This window comes from Suncus etruscus, chromosome X, assembly GCF_024139225.1.
Source record: "Suncus etruscus isolate mSunEtr1 chromosome X, mSunEtr1.pri.cur, whole genome shotgun sequence".
Taxonomy (NCBI): Eukaryota; Metazoa; Chordata; class Mammalia; order Eulipotyphla; family Soricidae; genus Suncus; species Suncus etruscus.
The window spans coordinates 32,728,028-32,736,682 of NC_064868.1; positions in this window are offsets into that span (position 1 = coordinate 32,728,028).

Sequence of the window (8,655 nt, forward strand, 5' to 3'; positions counted from 1 at the left end):
GGGAGGGAGGAAGGAAAAGAGGGAGAAAAGGTGAAGGGAAGGAGAAGGGTGAATGTGAGGGAGGAATGGAGGGAAGGGGAGAAGGAGGGAAGAAAAGGCAGGCAGACAGGAAGGAAGGAAGGAAGGAAGGAAGGAAGGAAGGAAGGAAGGAAGGAAAGAAGGAAGGAAGGAAGGGATGGAGGAAGGAAAAGAGGGAGGAAAGGTGAAGGGAGGGAGAAGGGTGAATGTGAGGGAGGATTGGAGGGAAGGGGAGAAGGAGGGAAGAAAAGGCAGGCAGACAAACAGGAAGGAAGGAAGGAAGGAAGGAAGGAAGGAAGGAAGGAAGGAAGGAAGGAAGGAAGGAAGGAAGGAAGGAAGGAAGGAAGGAAGGAAGGAAGGAAGGAAGGAAGGAAGGGAGGAAGGAAAAGAGGGAGGAAAGGTGAAGGGAAGGAGAAGGGTGAATGTGAGGGAGGAATGGAGGAGGGCGAGGGAGAAGGAGGGAAGAAAAGAAGGCAGGCAGGCAGACAGGAAGGAAGGAACAAAGGAAAGAAGGAACGAAGGAACAAAGGAACGAAGGAAGATTTACAAAGAATCAAAGCATCAAAGTAATAAAAGATATCACTTATAAAATTGATAAGAAAGCATCAAAGTGATAAGACAACATACATATTGGGAGAATGTATTTGCTAAACAAAACTGACACAGGACGATATTCAAAATACAATAGGTATCATAGAACTCAGTAGAATATCAAAAACTTTTGGAAATGAACATGGGGTCCTAGAGGAATAACACACCACCTAGAGTGTTTGTCATGCATGCTGCTAACCTGAGTTCAATCCCTGGTACCCATTATAGTCCACCAAGGACCAAAGGAAGTGATCCGTGAGTGCAGAACCAGGAGTAAGCACTGAGTACCATTTAATAAGACTCAAAGACAAACAAAAAAATGAGCATAGAAAATGAATAGTACTTTTATTCCCAAAGAAGATATGGTTGAAATATGATCAACAAGTACATGAATCTTGTAAAATAGAACTAGTCATCAAAGATATTCAAATAATAAATTATAATCAGATATCAATAACTACTGTTAAAAATCTCAGAACAACTATCTGTGTACATGAAGTCATAAGAATCCTGGCTCAGTATTCAAAGCAATATATCTTGCCTTATGTTGATTGAAGCATTATTTAAAGTGGTCCTGACATATAAGCAACCTCAGTAGTCATGATGCATAAGAAAAAATGAGATATATTTCCAGGAGGTATGTATATGCCAACATAGACACACACTCTGAAATGTAATTCAATCACCGAAAGAACGTTTCCATTTTCTAAAACATGGAAGAATTTTAAAATAAGTCATACAGAAGGTAAATAAATCATACAGAAGATAAATAATCATACAGAAAAAGTTAAATAAGGTATGTTCACACATGTAGAATTGAAAATATATGAGCCCATAGACAACAGAAAAGAGTTTGGGATAGTTGCTAGAAGAATGAAGCGTGAAATATATGATGATTATCAAAAAGTCAATGTTTCAACTAGAAAAAAAATAGTACTGAAGAAATATCTCAGACATTATTTATTTCAAGTCATTTCATGCAATTAAAAGGCTGTTATCTAGCCCATGTAATGTCTTTTGATTTTTATCCTTTTTGTTCATTCCTAGTTCTTTGGTAAATTCTGAGTGGGAATCATAAACATGGACTCTGTTACTGAACACTTGAATTGTGAAGATTATAAGAATCATCAAACTGGGAGAATAAATAAATCATATCTCTGGTAACTATAGAAATCAATTTATAAAATATAATTCTAAAATAGTTGCTCTAGGAATTACTTTCTCCCCACCCTCTTCTGGGTTAAATTTTGACCTCTTGAAGTGAGATATTTAATTAAGAAGGTTTTTCTCTGTAAAATAAATGACTAGAGTAAAATTATCCCACACACTAAAATAAATCATTTACCATTCATCTGAAAAAAACTTAATATATATAAAACTTTTATACAATTTAAAAAAAAACTTCAAAAAATGAAGAGTACATACTGAGTACATATTTATGGCCAATTGTTATATAAAAATGAATTTCATCACTTATTAACAGGAAAATGCAAATCAGAATAAGGAGATAGTGCTTCATACCAATAAGAGTAGCACTCACTCATCAAAAAGAGTAGAAACAACCAGACTATATAACTAGGGCCAGTTTCACAACTGAACCTCAACAAGCTACCAAACCAAGCCATCAAATTGTTTCAGGTAAAATACAGACAGGCTGTATTGCTAAAATTGCTAAAAAAAATTGCAACCTCCTTGCAATGCCTTTTGTTTGCACCCTTAATGAGACACCCACAGATATCATGTCTCTACTTCTATGTGACCCTCTACCCCACTCTTCAAACAACCTTCTAAGAAGAACTATAGTATTGCCTACTTTGCTTTTATTTATTGTTAATTCCATCAACATGTGAATTTTTTTCATTTATAACATGAGTATAATGCCAGGCTGTAGCCATGGTGACCAGGAGCTGAGCATACATAATTTAATGTTTGTGCCCAGATTCTCGCCATGTCCTTGGCTCATCTTCGAACATAACTGGATATTCTTTATATACTTTCTGTCAGTCAACTCTGTACCTCTTATAGTTACATTAACAGACAAGATGATATTGGCATGACACTTAAAATTTTCTAAGTATTTCTGTCTATAGAAGTTTTGTCTTTTTTTACAAGCCTTAAAGAAGTTTACAAATATTGCAATATGTATATGCTACTTTTGTTAATGCACTATTTTATTTCTTTACCTTACACATTAAAAGTGAGGAATTAATCTAAAATTGTTTTTATACAAACTAATGTGTGTACATATGAGTGGGTAATTATTAGTAGGCTTAATACAGTGATAATTTATCCTTCTCTATAAGTATATGAATAATGTCACTAAAAGACAATTATTACCTCTTCTTTATAACATTTACGACTGTAAATACTAAAATTATGTTACTTTTTTTAATAATATCTTTATTTAAGCACCATGATTACAAACATGTTTGTAATTGGGTTTCAGTCATAAAAAGAACACCTTCCTTCATCAGTGCAACATTCTCACCATCAATGCCCCCTATATCCCTTCTCCCACAGTCCTAAGGAATCACATAATACTAAAATTAAGTGTTAATATTAGGAAATCGCTTATTCTAGAAACAAAAATTAGAGTTGAGATGAATTGGGACTGTTAATATATTTATTTTAATTTTTATATATTTATTTATGATACATTCATCAATTATTGCTGTCATTTGTTATGTATTTCCACAATTTTAATTGAAAACTAATAGATAAATATATTTAGTAAAATAGGACTAAAATAATCCATGGACAAATGAATACTTGTCAGAAAATTTAGACATACTAACTCCTTCTACTTTTACTTAGATAACCTGACCTCTATGATCTGATACAAATTCAGCAGTAAGCGGAATGTGGGCATTCTATTCACTACAGCTAGACAGAGGAATCTAGTATTTCCCAAGATTCATGATGTAATTGTTCCAGTCTCATGATGAATAACAGTCATTCTACCCCCAAATATAGACATCTCCCTCAAATAAACATAAAACCCTAATAACACTATCATACTTATTATTTTCTAGACAATAATATATTTATTTGACTTTCCCATCACCATTTTCACAAGAAAAAGATCACAGACTGCGATCTTTACAGGTTTTGCAACTAAGATTCAGAGAGCTTAAGTGTCATGGCCATAAAAAAGGACAACCTGTGATACAAAAACCTACAATAAAAAGTCTTGCCTGGGATAATAGCTCAGGTCAAAACCAGGGCACAGAGATGATGGAGGCTGACACTCTCACCCCCAAATGCACCAACAATATAATATAGCACCATTTCTTCTTGCAAAGGCATACTAAAAATGGGGAAATTTTACATATAAAAACAAGCTTATCTACTAGGGGTAAGAACTCATACATTTTACAATACAGAGGCACCTCCTACTTTGAACATATGTCATGTAGTCCCAACTTAGACTCCACAGGATTAGACAGCGACCGTTCAACCCTGAACCCTAGATCTCAGACATAGACCTGACAAAGTTCTCTGCAACAGCTCCAGGAGCCATTCTCCCTCTGGGGCATTCTTAATACTGTTCTGACACCAACATGTGCCGGTTCTAATATGACATCCTGACAATGAGGAAATGGCAACAATTTGGTCCAAGAGCAGGTTTTCTTACCTCACCTCCTAACGATAAGATGAAATCAGAAGACATGTTATACTTTGATTTGTACAAAAGCCAAGTTCGATATCACAAAAGACTGACTGTGACAAATATGACTGGGAAGAGCTTATCCTGGGACCAATAAAAAAAGACCCTAGCCTAGGCCTTGGCCTACGATCTGTACAACAACTAAGGTCTCTAATTCCAGAGGTCTGACTGAGACAACTGCAACTGAGCAGATCTTCTGAAAACATAAGGAAAAACTTTATCCTATGCTTCATCCTATGATTGGGGCAAAAACCAAGACCACCAACTACAGAAGACTGATTAAAACAACAGTGATGGAACAGAACTCCTAGAACCATCAAGAAAGACTCCATACTAGGCTCCATCCTTTGACCTGTGCATATACCAAGATCTCTAGCTACAGAGGCATGATTTTATCATCCGCAATGGAGTAGATGGATAACACCACAAAATGACCTAGGGGAGAATAAAAGAACATGTACAGAGCCTATAGTTATTCCCATGACAGTATACTTCAAGGGTGGAGAAATCATGTATCTCTTAGGAATATCATCTAGTCCAGCCCCTCTGGAAAGCAATATTCCTTTAGTAAACTGGATATTAACATCCCATATAATCTAGCAATACCACTCCTAGGGATGTACCCTGGGACTACAAAAAATACAATAATGTTGTCTGCGCTCATATGTTCATAGCAGTATTATTTACAATAGCCAGAATCTGTAAACAACACAGATGTCCAACAATAGATGACTGGCTAAAGAAACTTTAGAAACATTTATACAATGGAATACTAAGCAGCTGTTAGAAAAATAAAGTCATAAAATTTGTGTATACATGGATGGCTATGGAGACTATTATGTTTAGTGAAATAAGTCAGAGGGAGTGAGATAAATACAAAATAGTTTCACTCATCTGTGGGATTTAAGAAAAATTAAAAACAGTATAATAGTAATATCCAGATACAATAGAGATGAGGGCAGGAAAGACCATCCCAGGATAAGAAGCTTAAGACAAAGAGTGGTATGGTTAGAGAAATAATTGCAATAACAAGTTCCATGACAATGATAGAGAGACATACAATGTATGTCTTAAAGACAGGCAGGGAATGGGGGAGGAAAGAAATGGGGAATAATGGTGATGAGAAAGTGACATTGGTGAAGGAGTATGTGCATTTTATGACTGAAAAACAATTATGAACATGTTTATAACCATGGTGCTTAATCAAAGAAATTACATATAGAAAAAATAAAACATATGATCTGAGCATATATGCTGTAGGAACAAAGATACTATGGTTTTTTAGAAAGTGAAAGAATTCAGATAAAAAAGGACTATAATATTACATACATATATGTGGATATACAGGTAGATAGATGATAGATAGATAGATAGATAGATAGATAGATAGATAGATAGATAGATAGACAGAGAGAAGATAGATGATAGATAGATAGATAGATAGATAGATAGATAGATAGATAGATAGATGATAGATAGATAGATAGATAGATAGATAGATAGATAGATAGATAGACAGACAGAAGATAGATGATAGATAGATAGATAGATAGATAGATAGATAGATAGATAGATAGATAGATAGATAGATAGATAGATAAATAGATAATAGATAGATAGATAGATAGATAGATAGATAGATAGATAGATAGATAGATAGATAGGCTGGCTTACAGACAATACCTGGATATACTCAGAGGTTACACCTGGTTCTGCACTCATCAATGATTATTGGCAATTATCAGGGGACCATATAGGATGCCTGGTATCAAAGCCATGTCAGTCATGTACAAGGCAAATGTTCTCCCACTGTAAAGTAGCTCCAACATTGAATTTTTCAAAACTTTATTAAGAACATACATCATACAAATAGGCCTGGGACAAAATATGGTTTTGGAAAATAGTATTGATTCTGAGATAGTTATAGGTTTATAGAATTTATTTATGAAGATAAACCAGAGAATTTATCTATTATCATTCATCCACTTCCATTAATACTAACAACTCATATAACTAAGACTCATTCATCCAAGTCTATTAAAATAACATTAGGGGCATCACTATCAATTAAAACACAAACCAGTTTTGATATGACATCCTGACATGAGGAAATGGCAACAACTTGATCTAAGAGAGGGCTGTCCTATCTCATCACCTAATGGTCTGATGAAATCAGAAGACATGTCATCCTTTACTCAGTGCAAAAACCAAGATCACTAACTACAGAAGACTGACTTTGAAAAAGATCATTGGGTAGAACCTATTGTGGGACTAATAAGAAAGATCCTAGCTTAGGCCTCAGAAGAGGTACAAAATCCAAGATCTCTAATTCCAGAGAGGTTCGACTTTGACAACTACGACTGAGCAGAACTTCTGGAACCATACTGAAAAACTCTATCCTAGGCTTTGTCCTAGGATCTGAGAAAAAAAACAAGACCACTAATTAAAGAATACTAATTACAACAACAGTGATGGACCAGAACTTCTAGAACTGTAAGGAAAGACTCTATCCTAGCTTTCGTCCTTTGACCTAAGCAAATATCAAGATCTCCAGCTACAGGGGCCAGAGAGATAGCATGGAAGTAGGGCATTTTCCTTGCATGAAGAAAAACTGTGGTTCAAATTCCGGCATCCCATAGGGTCACATAAGCCTGCCAGGAACGATTTCTGACCATAGAGCCAGGAGTAACCCCTGACACTGCCGGGTGTGACCCAAAAACCAAAAAAAAAAATGGTCTCCAGCTACAGAGGCCTGATACTATCATCCACAATTGAGCGGAAAGTTTCCTGGCACCATAAAAAGTCCTTGGGGTGTGAAAATGAACGTGTATGGAACCTGTAGTTGTTCCCATGTTAGTATGCTTCAAAAGCAGAGAAACCCTGTATCCCTTAGGCCAAGGGAATTCCCCGTCTAATTTCCAGAATAATTACTGCCAAGTGTGACCCAAAAACAAAACAAAAAAAAATACACAAACCATCACACATCGATTTTGAACTCTCAAAAAAGGTATCTTTCAAAATAAGTAGAAAATGGGACTCAAGCATGACCTTGGTAAAGTCCAAGTTGAACTTGAGACAGTGCAGTTAGGTAAAGTGCTTGTTAGAATGCAGCCAACCCAGTTTCAGTCCCCAAAACTAAATGCAGTTAATTGAGCACTTCCAAAGTTTACTCCTGAGTTATTTCATCAAAATAGAACCTAAGCATATTAGAATGTGGCCCAACTCCCTGTACTTACCCCAAGAAAAACACTAAGCTGAAGAGGTAATTTACATCTAAGGGATATTTTTAGTGCCTGGTCTCAAAATTGTCAAACTTTCCAACCCAGGACATTATCCAATGGCTGCTTTGTTCACATCTTATGAGTAGCACAGCTTCTAAGACTATAGACCATGGCAACTCATGAAAAACGGACCCCAAAATGATAATGGTGGAAGTTGGGCAAAGCTTATAGATCATTTACATGTTTTCTGTACACAGACAGAGGGAGCTATTATTTGCACCACTTCATTTTTATATCTCTCCATCCCTCAGGTTTACAAGTAGCTACTTGGACTATTGCAAATAATGGTGCATTGCACATTTGAAAGTTGCTAAGAAGCCAATCCTGTTCTCACTGCACTCTATCATCTAACTTAATAACTTATATACTTTCTAATATACATTGTTATTATCTTTCCGTGAAAATAGTAAATTTGGGTTGTAGATATATTACAGTGGCTAGGGCATTTGCCTTATATGATCCTGACCAAGGTTCAATCCTCAGCATCCCAAATGGTCTCAAAAGTACCATCAGCACCATCCTGAGAGAAGAGCCAGGAATAATAACTGAGCATCACTGGATGTAACCTCAAAACCAAAAATAAATAAAAATAGCAAATTTTATGTAGTAATGAAAAATATATATGCTATATATACAATGTAATATAGAAGCATAGTATATGTTGCAACACATATATAATTATGTATTTAAAGATAATCTGCTGTTCTATGTCATTTTATCACAGTGAAAATCCAAGCATTTCTTTTAGGGTGATTTGTCAGAAAACAAATTCCTTACTGTTTTGAAGCCAAGTAATAGATATAGCCAACTCAGGTTCAGTCTATAATATCCCATATGGTTTACCAGCCTGACAATAGTGATCACTGAGGAAAGAGTCAGGAGTCATCCCTGCCAGGTATGGTGCCAAGAAAAGCAACCAAAAACACACCAAATTTCTTTATATTTTTCAACTGAAAATACATTTTTGAATGGTTATGTCAACTTGATATCTAATGTTCTTTCAGAGTCTGAAACCCAACTATAATCATATTTGTAATCAAGGTGTTAAAATAAAGATATTAATAAAAAAACAAGAAACACTAATGACAAGAGATACCT